Genomic DNA, 18,335 nt, shown 5'->3' on the forward strand with positions numbered 1-18,335 from the left:
TAGACCCTGCTTTAATAAAACTTGTATTTTTATCTATTAGTTTATGTGAATGAGGGCTTTTCACTGTTTACATCTATATAAATGAAAAATGGAAATACAATCGACACTGATCCTTGTCTCATATCTCATGCAACAAATAGTATTCTTCCATGGATAAATAAAAAAACAGAAGAGATAACCTGGCACCAGCAAGATTCTATCTCTGGACCTGGGTGATAACTGCACGGGTGTGCTCCCTCTGTAATAACCTGAGCTGTACACTCAGACCTCGTCACATACATGCATGTATGTTATACGTCAATAAAAAAATTACTTAGCCAAAACATGGAAACAGCCTAAATGCCCATCAACAGATGAATGGATAAAGAAGATGTGGTACATATATACAATGGAATATTACTCAGCCATAAAAAAGCACAACATAATGCCATTTGCAGCAACATGGATACAACTAGGGATTATCATACTTAGTGAAGGAAGTCAGAAAGAGAAAGACAAACACCATATGATATCCCTTATATGTGGAATCTAAAATATGGCACAAATGAACCTATCTACAAAACAGAAATGGACTCACAGATATAGAGATCAGACTTGTGGTTGCCAAGGGGGGAGGCGGGGAGAGAGAGGGATGGACTGGGAATTTGAGGTTGGTAGATGCAAACTATTACATTGAGAGTGGATAAACAGCAAGGTCCTACTGTATAGCCCAGGGAACTATATCCAATCTCCTGGGATAAACCATAATGGAAAAGAATATTTTAAAAAGAATGTCTATGTGTGTAAAACTGAGTCACTCTGCTGTACAGCAGAGATTGGCAAAACACTGTAAATCAACTACACTTCAAACAGACAAACAACCCACAAAACTCCAAAAAGCAAACAAAAGAACAATGTATTTACATGAAAAAAAATTACTTTGAAAAGTCGCCAGCATCACCACCTAACGTACATTTTCAACATAATTTTAGTTTTTATGTTTATTAATTATTTATCCAAATTAGAATATATTTTATGTTGTTTTGATTGCCTGCATACTATTAATAATCATAATTATATATCAAACACGAAGAAAATTTTAGTATTTAGAACTTTCTGATTTCAGGAAATTTAAAAAGTTTTAACTTCATATGAAATTGTTACAGAGAAATGTGACAGGGAAACAAACGACAGAGCTTTAAGCACAAAAACATATTACATATATTACATTAGGGTAAAATTCCACAGGGGAAGTGAAATAGAAGTAAAATTTCAAGGAGAAAAAGGAACACTGACTATTAACGAAGCGTGTGCTCATGCGTTTTTAAAATGGATGATGGTGGGTGTCAAATTCCTATGGTGTTTAGATTCCACTGGATACATTTAAAACAGTGATGTAATCGTTTTACTTAAAAATATCAATGTTTACAATGTACTGGAAATTGCATCTTTGGCAGACGTATGATAAAAAATGTAGATGTAAACTTAAAAATGTGTGAGAGGGTAAATGGTTTTACAAAATCCTTTTATGGGGGATTTTAAGCAGAAAGTTTGAAGACCCCTGCAGTAGGCCCCCTCCAACTGGGAGCAAGTCTGAGTTGGTCTCCGTCCCTTTTGGAATGACAAGAGAAGGAAATGGACAAATTCAGGGTGGGGGGTTTGGTTTGGTGGAATGAATGCTGGAACAAGGGAAGCAGTGGGACGGGACAAAGGTTGGCCAAAGACGGCTGGGGACAAAGGTTGGCCAAAGATGGCTGGAGCAGATCCTGAAGGTGAAGTGATGTGGTGAGCCTTGAGGACTCCCAGTGACCACTCCCAGCTCAGAGGGTCTGAGCTCCTGATCAGCTGCCTACTCCACAGCTCCACTTTCAGGTTCAAAGCAAACTCATGATCACATCCCCTAAACGGATGCTCCTCCATAGTCTCGCCCTCGATTCTTCCCTGTCTCTTAACCAACCACCACAACCCAGCAATTTACTTCCTAACGTTTTCTTAACTCCACCCATTTTTCTCTGGTTCCACTACTATCACCCTAGTCCAAGACACCGTATCTACCTTCTGCACTCTTCCAACAGCCTTCTGATTGGTCTCCCTGATTTCAGTCTTGTTCATTCTCCAGACAGCAGCAGCAGAATAAACTTTTCCAAACATAACTCTGCCCCCATCAACCCACTGTTTAAAACCCTTTCATGGCATCTTAGCAATCTTAGGTTAAAGACCAAAATCATTAACAAGGCCGACAGGGCTCCGCGGGGTTTGTTCCCAGCCTCACTATGTACCCCTCTTCTCCTTACTCGCCAACACCTCCCCATCCCCACCCCCAGCCACTGTGGTCTCTCAGTTCCTTGAACCTGCCAAGCTGCCTCCTACAACAGGACCTTTGCACATGCTGGTCCCCCAATTTGGAGAGCGTTCCCCTTCCCCACTCCAACTCCTCATCCAGCCAAGTCCTGGGCAACCTTCAGCTCTCAGCCCAAACTATACTTTCTTGGAAAGTCTGTCCTGACACCCACTCCTAAGGCTACATCAGGGTCATTTCTTTTATGTTCTCATAAAACCATATTTCTTTCCTTCAGACCACTCTTCTCAGCCTGTAATTGTACTTCCACCAGTGCAATTATTTGATAAATGGATCTTTCTTTTACTAGGGCAGGGACCAAGTCTGTTTTGACCTATGATTCTATTCTCCAAATCTACCATAATTCCCAGTATATGGTAGGCCCTTTGATAAGAATTTGTTGATGGAGTGGTAATATTGTTGAATGAATGAATCAATAAATGAAACATATAATAATGATCAAGTGTCCCAATGAATTGATATACAGAAAAAGATATTAAGTGTAGGTTGAGCAGATATTAAATTCTCATGAAGAATAGCTTGATTTTACCTGGGTCCTGATGGACAAATAGGGTTTACAGAGGTGAGGGGACCAGGAAGGGTATTTCAGCTGAGGGAACAGCATGCACTAAGGCATGGAGTCAGGTGCAGGGGTCCATGCTGGGGACCATGTCCTTGTCAGGAACTCACTGATGATCAGGCTGAATTTGTATGGTCAGGGATAAATTGTGAGGCCTTAAAATGATGTCCAGCAGTGTTATCCTGTGGGTATTAGGCCAGGCTGCCTGGCTTAAACCTCGCCACTTAACCTTCCTCGAAAGCTTTGCACCAAGTCACTTCCCCCAGGAAGAATTACTTGTTGAAACTCATCAAACTCTGACCATGATCTGATTCTGTGTTCCTCCATCATGCCCCTGTGGGGGGAATGGAAGCTAGATAACTTTACTTCTGTTGACCTGTCTGCTTTGTTGTGTTCCCAAACTGCAGGGTGAGAGGGATTACTTTGTGTTCTGAGCTACAGGAATCTATTCTTTATTTGTTCATATTTTCAGAACTGGGAATGTAGTTTATTTATGAAGAACCCTAGAAAATAGGGAACCCTAGGAAGTCAGAGGGGGGCTCCCAAAGTGTGGTTCCCAGGCCAGCAGCATATAACATCACCTGGGAACTTGTTGTAAATGCTGATTCTTGAGCCTCACCCAAACCCACTGAATCTTGGGGGTGGGGACCAGTAGTCTGTGTTTTAATGAGTCCTCCTGTTGAGTTTGATGCCCTCTCAAGTTGAAGGCTGCCTTAGAGGTCAACTCCCCACATTCAGAGGAACAAGCTGAGGCCCAGAGCTGTAACTGCTGGACCTAGAACAGTACCTGACTCACAGTAGTAGGCAATCAAGAGTCATATACTCCTGCCCTGCCACAGAGAACGGACTTGAGGACACAGCGGGGGAGTGGGACGCCGGGACAAAGTGAGAGTAGCATCAATATATATACACTACCGAATGTAAAACAGCTAGTGGGAAGCAGCAGCACAGCACAGGGAGATCAGCTTGGTGCTTTGTGACCACCTAGAGGGGTGGGATAGGGAGGGTGGGAGGGAGGCTCAACAGGGAGGGGATATGGGGATATATGTATGCATATGGCTGATTCACTTTGTTGTACAACAGAAACTAACACAGTATTGTGAAGCAATTATACTCCAATAAAGATTTATTAAAAAAAAAAAAGAATCATATACTGAATGAAAGAGAGGGAAAACGACCTCCCTAGGAAGATGTACGAAGGTAATAGCAAGACCATGTGCTACTTATTTTACATTAAATTTATGTATTTTTTGAATAGGTACTATATTCACATGGTTCAAAATTCAAAAGGTATAAAAGAGCATACAAAAGACTGAAAATAATCCTAAATAAATACTTGAAAATAAAGTGAAAAGTTAGAGCAAAAATTTTAAAACGGGTATCTGCCCAAAGTCTTCCTTTCAGCCTTGTCCCCAGATACCCAGCCCCCCTCCTGGGACAGTCACTCAGGTTCCTGTATATTCTAAACATATTTTATGCTCATACAAGAATGCTTGTACATACCCCCACCCCTACCCCCTTTACACAGGCAGTAGCACACAGTTCAGCATCTTGTCAAAAGGCTGTTTTAAACATCATTTAAAACCTGAAAACTGTTCTTCTTGGTGGATTAGTCAATCCCACAGGACTGTTATAATACCAACTCAAGATTCATGTCTTTGTTATTTTTCTAATAAGGTAACTGCTTTGCTCATTATGTACAACACTTCCCATCGGGTAATTGGCACCAGGAGCTTTTTCATTCATGAACAACTTAACAGAACGACTGCTTTCACATTTCTTTGGTCAAGTCCTTTCTTATTAGAGCAAGACTCCAGGATTCTGGATTCAGTTGGACAAAAAAATTGTCTGCTCAGAATCTGCGATGCTCTCTCTGATCCCCCTGAAGCATCATAGTCAAACGACCTGCTTCGGAGCCCATCTCCCCACTGTCTGTCCAGTCATTCCAAGGCAGGGACAGCATCTTACCCATCTTGGGTCCCCAGTGATTGAGACACAGCAGATGCTCAATAAACACTCATTGAGCTGAAATGTCAAGCCAGACAAATGAGACCCAAAGCACTTCACCCCTAGATTTCCATGCTTCTGACATGGACCAAGGGCCAGAATTTACTATTTTTACAGGGCCCTACAGTGCCAGGTTCATGGAATGCTGTACATAATAATAAGGCTCTACAAAGATGTTTTAGCAAGGGGCTTTTCTGTACAGGGCCAGCTAGTAAATATTTTCAGCTTTGTGGGCTAGCTAGTAAATATTTTCAGCTTTGCGGGCCATACGATATCTGTCATAACTCTGCAGTTGCAGAGTGAAAGCAGCCATAAACAGTATATAAATGAATGGGTGTGGTCGTGTCCTAATAGAACTTTATTTATGGACACTGAAATTTGAATTTTATATAATTTTCACATGTCAAGAAATAGTGTTCTTTGTTTGATTTTTCTTCAACCATTTAAAGATGTAAAAAACCCTTCTGGGCTCACAGGCTGTACAAGGACAGTCGGGGGCTGGATTTGGTCCCAGCCATAGTATGTTGACCCCTGTTCTAGTGCATCAAAGTTCCTCTCCCCTCCCCCCGCACCCCCAGGGGCACCAGGAGACGGGGCACACTCTGCAAGGAAGATATCTGTCCAAAAGGACCATCCTTTGAACCAGAGAGAGAGACGGGTGGGGGGAAGAGAGGAAGTTGACTTTGGCCAACGGCTCGGCAAGACTTGTTTGCTTATAATTCAGAAGGGTTAACACCCTGCTCCCGCCAGACCACCACTGCTTGTTTGGGGAAGAAAAACCAAAAAGATTTTCCTTTTTCTGACACTGGGCCGTCCTTCAGAGACTATATACACAATTTCCCAAGTGACTTGGCTTCGGTTTTCGTCAAGACTTCCTCTCAGGTCTGTCAAAGGAGTTTAACTTGGAGTCTCCTGGGATTCTGCTCCCCAAAAGAGGCTGAAGCCAAGGGCAGTTCTCCAAGACATGGGTTCATGATTCATGGTCTCCTTTATAGCAACGTTGTTGTTCTAAATGTTCTCTGATTAGTCTTCTAAATAAAGCCAGTGGGTGTTCTATAATCCAGTAACCCAATTACCGTGGACCAGTTCTGCCAATGCCGGCGATTAGCGCCGAAATCTTCCTCCACGTAGAGTGACTGGCGCATCCTTGTTCCTTCCCGCCCCACTGCTCCCTGCCCCGGGTCTCACGCTGACTCTCAGCCCCGGGCGGATTCCCAAGGCTTCCTTTGGACACCAAGAGACATTTATTTCTCCATCTTTCAGTAGCACCCTGTAGCATCAATTGCTTCCTCCGAGCCTCAGGAACCAGGAAGAAGCCTGACTCACAAATGGAGAGTTTGGACCTTGCTTCCTGGGGACAGCTCTCCACCAGGACAGGGAGATGGGAGCTATTTCACTTTCTGGTGTGCGGATCCTCAGTGACAGCGCTCTCTCCTCTGGGCCAGCAGTAGTTCTCTACCAGGGAATTAATTAACATCGTCTTCCCCCCGTGACTGCCACACACCGCTTCCCTCCCGCCCTAGCTGGCATGGAGCAGTGTGAATGATGCTGAGGACACAGAGGGAAGAGTAGGGGACTCAGGAGTCTAGGGTGGCTTCCTGGAGGAATGGTCTGAGTGGGCCCTATTGATATATTCCTGGATACAGTTTTTCAAAGCACCCGCCTTGACAAATGGTTAGGCCTGGGTGGGGAGATTAGGAATATGGGAGTAGCCAGAGGTTGACAAGAGGTCTGCAGAAAGAAGGGAGGACAACGGAGACACCTGAAGAAGTCACACGTGAGTCCATGGGTGACCCGAACGCTGACTACTTCATAATCACAAGTTTCTCCTACCGATTTGCTGCCAGGAGAATTTCAGGAGCAATGTGACCGTATTCTGAAGACCTACTTTGTGCCAGGAGATCTGACTAAGTCATGACGTCTGGCCTCAAAGCCCAGAGACTGGCAACTGTACCCGACCTTATCCTCTTTCCTGCAAACTCACAAGGAGGACCTACTGTGCCAGGACTCTGCTAGGGGAGATGAAGACCCACAAACGTGTGTCTTGAGGCCTACAGTCTTGGGGGGCAGGTGCCAGGCTTCCTAAAGATCCATGAAATTTCACTAGGAGGAGGCGGAAGAAGGCCTGGCAGGGGGGTGAGGTCACACCACTCAGGAGGCACCGTGGGCAAATCCTTGCTGGGCCAGGGTTGCAGGGAGGATCCTCCGCTCCTGCCCCCAAGGACTTGAGGCTCAGGCCTTGTGAATCAGCACTTGGAACCAAGGAAAGGATCGCCCTCCCTACAGCTGTCCTGGGCAGGGTAGGGCAGGGCAGGGCTGGGAGATTGGGAGGTTTCCCTCTGACACAGCCCCAGGGAGTGTGGGGTGAAGACGGAGGGGAAGAGGGTGGCTGGCGGGTAGATCTGGCCTCACTGGCTTCAGCCCCAGCATCAGGGCAAATTATAAACCTAAGAAAACACAAGTCAAGCACCTGAGGGCTCTGCTCCTATCACTCAAGCCCCACACCCAGCACCCTGGGCCGAGCTGCCGGGAGGGCCTCCAGCAGGTCAGCAGCACAGACTGGCTTCCTCTGCAGGGGACGGGAGTGGGGCGGCCAGCACTGTGCCCTGGGACTGCATCCCCAGTGCTGCCCAGGATTCCAGGTAGGCTGTGTGGTTAGAGGATCAATTCCCAAATGCAGCAGCTGGCTTGGCTTTGGTCTGTGACCTTGAAGACATGAGACTGTACAAAAAACAAATGCCCCTTCTTTCTGGAAAGCAGCTCACAGTTCACTGGGTAACAAAGTCTGTGATGCTCCCTTGTGTGTGAAATAACTGCATGAAGGTTCTCGTGCTCGGGTGTCTGTCAGTCTCTCTCGGCCCTTCTGTCTGCGGTTCAGATGGGAGGTACCCCGGGTTATGACGTCAGTGCCACACTTGGACATCCTGTCAACACAGGGCCCCATCCTGGGGCGATGCCATGGCCCTTCTGGCTCAGGGTTCTAAGACTTTGGGGGGAATTCTGGGAGTCAAGAAATAAGCCAGAAAGGAGGACCTCTGATGTCTGGGGCTGGAGGCCTTCCCATCGGCACTTCCTGAGTCACTCCCTCCTCCAGGCCCCTGTGGACCAGGTTCTGGCGGATCATCCTCACTCAGCCCCCACCTTCCCAGCGGGGGTGAACTCGCCAAGGGCAGCTGGAGGCTCCTCTTGCTCATCTCTGGGACCCAGCCTGTGCCTCACATCTGGCACTACGCTAAGCAAGCGTTTGCTGGAGGGAGCCAGAGGACCTCACAGCTCCCCTCACATCCCCCGTCGCCCTGGAGCTCCTGGACTGAGGTTTGACTCAGTGACTTGGCTGCCCCTGGCGATGTCTCCTTTGTCCTTGTGCCAAGTGAGGGAGGCCGGCCTTCTCAATCAGATGAGAGGGGCACCCTGAGCGAGCTCCCAGGGCCCGTGGGAAGTTGCTGAGGGAGGGGAAGCAAAGGGTGAACAGACCCAGGGATCGAATTGGGAAGACATGTTGCAGGAGACAAGCTGATGGGAGCTGCCGAGACCAGTTTTGTCAGGAGGGTCTTGTTCCAAATGATAGCAAGCACCAAGATTGAGGAAGAATGCCTGCTTTAATTTACGGATGCTTCTGTGAATTCAAGTATTATTACAGAAAAAAGTTGGAGGTGAACATTCACCTGAGATTCCCGCTGTTGAAGTTCTGTGTGCGATGGTGGGAGGACCACAGAGCTTGGCTTCCGTCTACCCAACAGCTACTGAGAAGCCTCAGGGAATCAAGAGGGTGTCTTGCCCTTTTCTGGGTTTGCTCCCTCCTCTGGTGATCCTTTATATCCCTCCTGGGAAGCCCCCAAGCCTGTCTGGACTCGCTCAAGACAGATATCCCATTGGTCATTGGCCCTCATCATCTCACTGCCTCAATTTCTTGCCAAAATAGCCTCCCTTGGCTGCTATAAGACAAGAGGGCTGAAGTGATGCATCCACCAGGGGCCCCGGCAGCTGAAGTGAATGGGCAGACATGGGGCCCCTGGAGCCTGGGGGCCTCGGGGAAAGTGAGGACCAAGCCCTGGATGAAGGATCTGCAGGCCCAGACACGCGTCCTTCTGTTTGTGTGAAACGTCACTCCTCCAGGCCAATCCTCAGACCAGAACCAGACCAGAACCTTGGGTGTTCTATTTTTCAACCAATGCTAGATTTTAAGCTCTATAGGAGCAGGACTGTCTTCATACCTCTGCTTTTACATCTCTCTCTCCCTTCTCCACTGTGCCACGAGCAGTGTTTGACTCAAAGCAGACCCACTCAGTGTTTATGGAATGCAGCCGACAAGTTTGTCAAACTTCTCTTTCTCTTTTGCATTCACAGGTCACATCTAATTAACTGATGTATCTACAGTAACAAGGACAACGGGCACAAGTAGGTTTGGGAACATAGCTGATGCTCGCTCAGCCCCCGACCTCATTTGGGGAGTGGGTGCTACGTGTGTGGGTGTCTGGGAGAAGGTGGTGAGGTAGGAGTTGGTTAAAGACCCCTGTGTCTGCATGTGAATGTGCCTTGGGAGCTTTAATACACTACAAAAAAGCATGATGTCAAAAAATCTAAAAACAATAAATGCTGGAGAGGGTGTGGAGAAAAAGGAACCCTCTTGCACTGTTGGTGGGAATGTAAATTGATACAGCCACTATGGAGAACAGTATGGAGGTTCCTTAAAAAACTAAAAATAGAACTACCATATGACCCAGCAATCCCACTCCTGGGCATATACCCAGAGAAAACCATAATTCAAAAAGAGTCATGTACCACAATGTTCATTGCAGCTCTATTTACAATAGCCAGGACATGGAAGCAACCTAAGTGTCCATTGACAGATGAATGGATAAAGAAGATGTGGCACATATATACAATGGAATATTACTCAGCCCTAAAAAGGAACAAAATTGAGTCATTTGATGAGACGTGGATGGATCTAGAGACTGTCATACAGAGTGAAGTAAGTCAGAAAGAGAAAAACAAATATCGTATATTAACGCATGTATGTGGAACCTAGAATAATGGTACAGATGAACCGGTTTGCAGGGCAGAAGTTGAGACACAGATGTAGAGAACAAACGTATGGACACTAAGGGGGGAAAACCGCGGTGGGGTGGGGATGGTGGTGTGCTGAATTGGGCGATTGGGATTGACATGTATACACTGATGTGTATAAAACTGATGACTAATAAGAACCTGCAGTATAAAAAAACAAACAAACAAAAAAAACAACTAATACTAAACTTTCTTTGGGTTATTTGTATGGAAATATGTTAATATAAATGTTTCAGACATTACATGAAATTTCTAAAAATCTCATATGTTCTGGTATAATGTTATGTCATAATTCTAGTATTACTTTAAAATGTATATCTCAGAAATAACTAAATTTCCTTGTCAGTTGCATCATTATGAACTTTCATCAAATCTTTAACCATGGTCATTTTTAACTCTTTTGTCATTTACAGACAGTTCTGGGTGTACTCTGATGCTTTTGCAAATATGTTCCTATAAAAGGGTTTCATCTTCAAGGAATTCATGGAAAAGACTCTGACAAGTACAGGTTTCTGGTAACTGACTGTACTGTTGAACTAAATGAATAAGCATTTTCAGAACTCTAATGGAAAACTGAAGAATTCATAAAAGTGCTAACAAAAGATCAAGATAAAAAAAAATTAATTACATGGGACTGAGTGAACTGATGAGGATGATTATAATTTTTGTGACTTTCTGCTTGAATAAAAAAAAAAAAAATCCCACAAGGACTCAGAGGCAAAAAATATACAAATCAATTTTCACTGCAAAGTAAAGGAGCTGTTACAGTGGAGGATTACTGGACTGAATGTCAATATTATGACATAGTATAAGTGTGTTTCATGTTTGGTAATTGCAATCATTGTTGTTTTTGTTGTGGTCATCCATTTACAATGCTTGGTGTCAGTTTATTTATCTCTTGTAAAAATAAAATACAGTGTGTGTGTGTGAAAAAAAAAAAAAGATGTGGCACATATATACAATGGAATATTACTCAGCCATAAAAAGAAACGAAACTGAGTTATTTGTAGTGAGGTGGATGGACCTAGAGTCTGTCATACAGAGTGAAGTAAGTCAGAAAGAGAAAAACAAATACCGTATGCTAATACATATATATGGAATCTAAAAAAAAAAAAATTGTTATGAAGAACCTAGGGGCAGGACGGGAATACAGACACAGATCTACTAGAGAATGGACTTGAGGACACGGGGACGGGGAAGGGTAAGCTGGGACAAAGTGAGAGAGTGGCATGGACATATATACACTACCAAATGTAAAACAGATAGCTAGTGTAGATAGAGCAGCCGCATAGCACAGGGATATCAGCTCGGTGCTTTGTGACCACCTAGAGGGGTGGGATAGGGAGGGTGGGAGGGAGGGAGATGCAAGAGGGACGAGATATAGGGATATATGTATATGTATAGCTGATTCACTTTGTTATCAAGCAGAAACTAACACACCATTGTAAAGCAATTATACTCCAATAAAGATGTTAAAATAAAAAGAAAACAAAATGCATGATGCCGCTGAATGACACCTTCCTGCACCGTTCTCTGTGCATTTCTTCTTCTTTTTTTTTTTTTGGCCGCGCCGCATCGCTTGTGGGATCTTACTTCCCCGAAAAGGGATTGAACCCGGGCCCACAGAAGTGAAAGCACTGAGTCCTAACCACTGGACCGCCAGGGAATTCCGTCTCTGTGCATTTCATGTGTTAGTTATGTGTCTTCAGGTCAGGCACAGACCCTCTGGGGGCCAAGAGCTGGATTCCCCACGGTGCTCAGAGCAGAGCTGGGTGGTGTAGGGCCTCGGTGAACATTTTCGGACATGAGTGGAACTCTTTTTTCCAAAGGCCTTCGAGGTAGGATTTCTGACAAAGCTGACATCTAGACATCACATTTTAGGAAAAGAATGAGGAAAGGCAGGTCTCTAAGATCTCCTTTAAGTGCCTGTTTAACCCCCGGAGGAGCTGCTTGGGATAGAAACCGCCAGCCTGAGCCCCCAGCTGCTCCTGGCTGAGCTGAACCCCCCGACAGTTTAGGGGGCATGTGGCACCCACTACTTGCAAACGGGGGAAGAGGCCAAAGCCTATGACTTGAACCCAGAAAGCCTCTGTCTCAGCAGATAACTCTAATCTCCTTCATAGAGAACACCGGGGGACTATAGGTATTTACCACCTCCACTTCCTGACCCTCAAACAAACGTCCATCCCTCCACCTGTGCTCTAACTCCTCTCTCTTCACTCATCTTAAATACTGGAGAAACATGGGACCCCCAAGAGCTCACCTCCCACACTTCCAGTAGGCTATCGATTCCTGTTGCCCTCTCCTCTATAGCATTCCATGACCATCTCCTCTCATCCCCACTGCGCGATCCATGGAACAGTCCTTTATAGCTGGTCCTGCCCCCTCCAGCCTACTGTCCACCCAGCAGCTCTGTCCACGCCACCCTTCTGCTTCCTTCTGTGCCCTCTGCCCACAGGAGAAGCATCCAAAGAGCTCAGGCTGGCACAGGGGGCCCCTCATGATGTGGCCTCACCTCCCTTTCCAATGATTTACCCAACCATTCACCCATATACACCCCGAGCGCCCTCCCTCCTACCCATGGAGCCACACAGAGTCTCCAGAATACTGGTCCCTCTGCCTAAAACCCCCTTTTTCCCATTCTCCATCTTCTCAACCTACTAGTTCCTGTTCAAACTTATCTTTTATGAAGGCTTCCTTGATTCTCAGCCATTCAATGTAACAAGGTATTTACTGAGTGCCCACTATGTACCAGGGGACACCATGAGGGGGTTGTATGACATGGTGTCAGCTCTCATGGTGTCAGGGGCTTGCCGTCTGGGGTGGGGGGAGTGTCAGAAAATGACAAATCTATGACTGCGATGAGTGGTTACGATAGAGGGCTGTGACCTCAGCAGAAAGGTCAGGGAAGGATCCTCTGCGGAAGTCATGGTGATACTGCAATCTGCAGGATGAGAAGCACTTAAATAGGGAAAATAGAGTGTGGAAAGCTGCCTCCCAGATAAAGTCAAGGATGGCACAGGCAAAGGCCCTGTGGCAGGTGGGAACACAGTGGACATAGGAACTAAGAGAAGGCCAGACTGGCCAGGATAGGAGCATGGCAATGAAAATGGAGACGGGGCAGGGGCCAGACCACCCCAGGTTCTTGAAGGTAAGGAGTTTTATCTTTATACCAAGAGCAATGGGGAACGATTAAAGTGTTTGGATGTGTGTATGTGATGTATGATGTATGTATGTGTGTGTGTGTGCATGTACAAGTATGTGTGTGTGTGCATGTACAAGCATGTGTGACTGATCAGATTTCCATTTTGAAAAGGCCACAGGATAGACCAGAGTTCAGCAAATGTTTTCCGTAAAAGGCCAGAAAGTATATGTTGCAGGGTTCACAGCCAGGAAGCAAAATCGAGGCTATGATGTAGACGCTTATATAATAAGAGAAAAAACAAATTTCTACAAACTTTTTGAGGAAACTCAAAATATAATAGTAATCGAGTACAATTTAATGTAAATAGATCTACTAATGAGAAGAATGGACTTATTTTTTTAGAGGGATAACGTTTTGCTTAATTGGGTTCAAAGTCAGTGCCCCGTATCATCAAATGTTTACACGCACAAACCATTTTTAGCTCACGGGCTGTACAAAATCAGGCAGTGGCTGGATTTGGCCCATGGGCCATAGTTTGTGGACCCCTGGTCAGAACAACGGACTGGAGGAGGGTGAGTGAGGACATGGGGAGCGGGACTCAACTTAGTGATGGTCCAGGCCAGGCAGCTTGGATGTGGGTGGTGATGGAGGGGCATGTGGGGGTGAAGCTGATAGGACTTAGTGATGAGATGGGCAGGGGGATGTGGGAGGGAGGAGTGTCAAGATGATGCCTAGATTCGCATCTGCGAAGACGGAGCACCACGAAAGCTGTTTCACTTTGAGACCTACAACAGGAGCTGTCACAGAGGCAGCTGGACCGAGGGCTCCAAGGCTCAAGAGAGGCTGTTGAGTCCCCTGACACAGGCAGTAAGTGAAGGCAGGGATGGGACGAAGAATGCCTGGAGGGCAAGTGAGAATGGCGGGACTCAGGCTGCGTGTCTTTTTTACACCACTTAGAGCACTGGTCCCAGCTGCTTTATCTGCATCCACCATCAAACTGGGACCTCTTCCAAGGAGTGCCTCATCAACTCTGTCTACTGCGGTCAGCATAATACAGGGCACCCACTGGGTGCTAAGGACACAAAAGAGGGAGAGAAAGAGAGGGGAAGGGGAGACCTTTTGCTTCCCCAGGCTCACATGGAGAAGACCCCCCCCCCTCAATTCACAATGGAAGCCCACTTCCCATTCCTACCCTAAGGGCTGACCATCTCCCTGGCTCACCTTCCACAGGAGCTGCTTTCCACAGGGGTCATGGGACCTTCCCCAAACACTTAAAATCATTCGAGTGTGTGCGCGCACACACACGTACACACAAATCTCCACCCCACCAACCTTTGCCACATGATTTGTGGTGATGATGTACTGACAACACGCTCATCAGCTGTCAGTTCAACATGTCTAAATATTATGTTCCCTCACCCAGAACATCATTTTTTTTTTAATTAAAAAAAAGTTAAGTGGCAATCCCACTCATAGCAAGGAGGGGAGAAAGGGAAAAAAAGCCACAGGTTAAAGAAAAATCAATTTTTCTTTTTTTTCCCCTTTCTTTTTTTTCCTCTTTCCTTTTCCTGAGCAGAAGAGTGAGAAGCTCATGGCTCCTTCTCTCCAGCAGCCCTGGCACGAGGAAGTCAGTGCTGACATGGAGGGTGACCCGCCCTGGCGGCCGTGGGTGTGTTTGCCTGACGTCAGTGGAGCTCAGAGCAGACCCGTCCCCCCGGGGCCACAGCCACGAATCCTCTGGCCCACGTGGAGTCTCTGGTAGGGATATTGAGGAGTTCATGGGAGGGCGTGCTTGTCCTCATGGCCAACACTAACATTCTGGAAAGCACTGGACAAAGCACCGACACCCACTATCTTACTCTGTCCCCACAACAAGCTGGTGAGGTCAGAATTGTTTTCTCCATTTGAAAGATGAGGAAATTCACGTGCAGGGGAAGATGCACTCAAGGCCACACAATTGTGACAAAGGGTTAAACCTCCAGCCCTCTGATGCCAGGATGAGGCTTCTCTGATACCGTGTGGTGTCCTTCATTCACCCGTCGCAGATCTGAGTAGCATGAAGCTACTTCCCCCTAGTTGGACCCCTGCAGCGCTCTCCACGTTCTGAAGGGTCAAGGAGAGCTGGCTTATACCCTGGTATAGACACGTCCTGGCCATCAGCTGCAGGCAGCCTTCAACCCTTTACATATAGCCGTGAACTTGGAAGTATGAGAAAGAATCTGATGCACTTTACACCAAAAACCCTTTCTCGTTCCAGGTTTAAAGGGCTAGCTTCAGCTCTCTGGAAACTTTTTTTTTTTTTTTTTTTTAACTCATCAGGAACTTTTCTCACTGGAGAGAAACACATGGATTATGTGGCAGGCGTTTTCCTCACAGAAACACCCAAAGTACTGGGCTCTGGAGTCAGAAGACCAGAGTTCAAATCATAATGTTCCACCGGCAAAGTGAGAACCGGGAAGGCTGATCTAATCTTTTTTGGAGCCTCAGTATTGACATCTGTCAAAGAGGAATAACAACACCTAATTATTCCAGGTTTTTGGTGAAAATTAAACAGGAGAATGTTCAGGACATGCGTGGTGCCCAGGGAGAACTCACAAAGTCTCACCACCTGGGTGGGGTTTCTGTTGTTTTGTTTTGACTTAAGTACAGTTGACATCAAGGCTCAATGACTCAGTCATGATTGAATACATTTGGTTATTTGTTTCCTGGGCAACCTTCAGCCCTCCCTTTGTTTCAGTGAGCAGCACGGCGCTCAGGGGCAGAAATGGCTAGAAGTGGACACAGGAAGGAAGAGAGAAAACCCACAGTCGTGTGGGCCCTCCCGTGTAGGGACAGGTAACCTCACTTACCTTGACACCCTCCTGAAAGCACCACTGCATCAGAGGACATTCCCCTTTATCCCTAAAGATCCAGCGTCACCGTGGAAAGGCTAATGTGCGTTTAGCATACTGTTCACCAGGCAGAGAAAGAAGCAGGAGGATACAGATGCCCATGTGACTTGCTTATGGGGCAGACTTGCTTTCTGGGGCAGGTGGGTCCCTGCGAGAGAGGCCTGTGGATCTCCATGGGTCAGTGAGACTCAGAGGTGCCTAAGAGGGACTCAGTGTGGCCATGAGTCAGGCCAAGCTCTCTAGTGTGGTTACCGGTAACGAAGCGGGTGTTCTGCTCTCTGGGGTCTGGCTCTCAAGCTGCTCAAGACCCCAGGAGAGGGAAAGAGATGTAATTCTTGAGTGGCCACCTAAAGCTTAGGAAATTTGTGGTTATCATTAAAGCAAGAAGTTGAAAGGTGCTGCCCCAGTTACCCGGAAAGAGACATTTCATTCCCTCCATGATACCAGATAAGGAAATAATCTACTTCCCTTCCTGTTTCAAGGGGGCCCCAGCTCTCAGACTCCAGGAAATTGGCAGTAACTCTGTCTATATCTGCCGTTTCCTTACTTTCAGTTACAGCCTCCTGGCCTGCTTACACAACAGCTCCCTTTAAGGAACGTGGGACACACTGTCTGGCAAGGCTGGCCCAAAGCAGGCCTGGGGCGGCCTTGGTGCCCACATCTGCCACCTGATCTGACGGGCAAACGAGACCCTTCCTGGTGGAAGCTCCGAATCACTCAGTGTCCGTGTCAGCCTCCCAGAAGTTAGGGAGAAAATGAAGCCAACCCTTAACATCTCGGGGGTACCCTCATACCCACTGTCTTTCTGTGAGGCAGCCCAGCAGGAGGCTCTACTCCCATTTTGAGCTAAGCTATGGACGCTCTGAGGGGGGAAGAGATTTCCAAAGGACCACATGTGCCAGGAAGAAGCCAACCTGAGGGAGACAAGAGCAGAGGTCCTCGGCCAAAGATACCCCCCAGAACCACAAAGGACCACCACTAAAACAAGAGCCTCCACGTGACTTGAGTGTTCTCCAAAAACGCAAACAAGAAGGCAACAAGGAAATGCAAAGAAACAAACCTCTATTTCTATCTCACCTATAAAAACGTCACAGCCTCTCTGAATTGCTCCCATGTGTCCTCCTCCTTCTCCCCTCCACTCTCCGTCTTCTGGACCTAAACCAAGCCTCCCCCTCGCCTCTGGATCATGTGCACATAGATTATCTCCCTCTTCATGGGACACTCACAGGAAATTTAAACATTCTCAGACGAGGTTCTTCTAAGCCCACTTCCCCTGCCCTCCACCCCCTACCCAGTTGCTGCGTATTCAGGAAATGCAAACCCAATATAAAGATAACCCGGGCCAAACAGAAAAGGAGACTGGCCCTGTGACCTTGTTGGGCAAATGACTTCCTCTCCCTGCATCTCAGACTCAGCTTCTGCAGAATGAGGAGGCTGGACCTGACGCACTGCAAGGAGGTCCCACTGGCTCTGACCAGCGAGGGCTTAGCTCGGTGAACCTCCCAGACCCTGCCTGTCTCAGGGACACCCAGCAACCTTGAGGCAGGATATTGAGGCAGTAGGGTTTTCCACCACTGACAGCCGATCCCTAAGGACCCTGGCCCCCTGGGGGGAAAGAACACTGGGAATCAGGCCACCTGGATGTCCATCTCGGTTCCGCGGTATTTTGGAAAAGGAACTGAGTGAGTGGGGGAGGTTATCAGGGCAGACTTAAGCTCAGTTAGAGTGTTTTAATTTTTAAAAAATAGAATAATCTATATGACTAGTATAATAAAGATTATGAAAATGTTTTAAGGACCAAAACCACCTAACAGCAAGAAGGAGCAGATAGTCAGTCTCCAGAGAAGCACCTAAAGACTCAGCTTAGAACCTATTTCTGTTGGCTTTTATGAGGCCATGGCAGTATATGAGTCCCGTGCCTGAGGCACCTCCTTGTTTCTCTATTCACAGTAACCCCGGCTCCCCAAACTCCTCACATACTCCCCAACATGATGTGTCCCGACTCCCTAGTTCTGGAAACCATTTCCACATCTGCATCTGGGACAACCCCTTGTTTCACTGCGCAGGACTCAGCTGACAAGGAGAACTCAACCTGGGGTGTCGCCCATGAAGAATATTTAATCTACCAGTTGAGCTCCCCATGGGCGAGGCCAGTTGGATGGTGTAAGTAATCAATCTTGGCTCATGGCTCTGAGTAACTAGAAAGGAGGAGGGACAGGAAGCATGAATCATTATCTGGAGAGAGGCCGTTAATAGACTTTGAGGTTTGCAGGCAGGGTGGGGATGGGGTGGGGTTGGGCCTGGCCCCTCAGCTAGGTCGAGAAGTTG

The 18,335-nt window shown here is 46.8% G+C and overlaps 1 protein-coding gene and 1 long non-coding RNA gene across 17 annotated transcripts in view; one reads left to right on the top strand and one right to left on the bottom strand.

Annotated features, from left to right (window-relative positions):
- Window positions 1-18,335, bottom strand: part of TRERF1 (transcriptional regulating factor 1) — a 197,977-nt gene that overhangs the window by 39,746 nt on the left and 139,896 nt on the right. The gene's annotated exons all lie outside the window — the stretch shown is intronic.
- Window positions 7,090-10,837, top strand: LOC309607463. Its single transcript, XR_014232409.1, has 2 exons — window positions 7,090-7,546; window positions 9,252-10,837. It is a non-coding gene; the product is annotated as an uncharacterized lncRNA (long non-coding RNA).

This window comes from Balaenoptera borealis, assembly GCF_965194805.1.
Source record: "Balaenoptera borealis genome assembly, chromosome: 12".
NCBI lineage: Eukaryota > Metazoa > Chordata > Mammalia > Artiodactyla > Balaenopteridae > Balaenoptera > Balaenoptera borealis.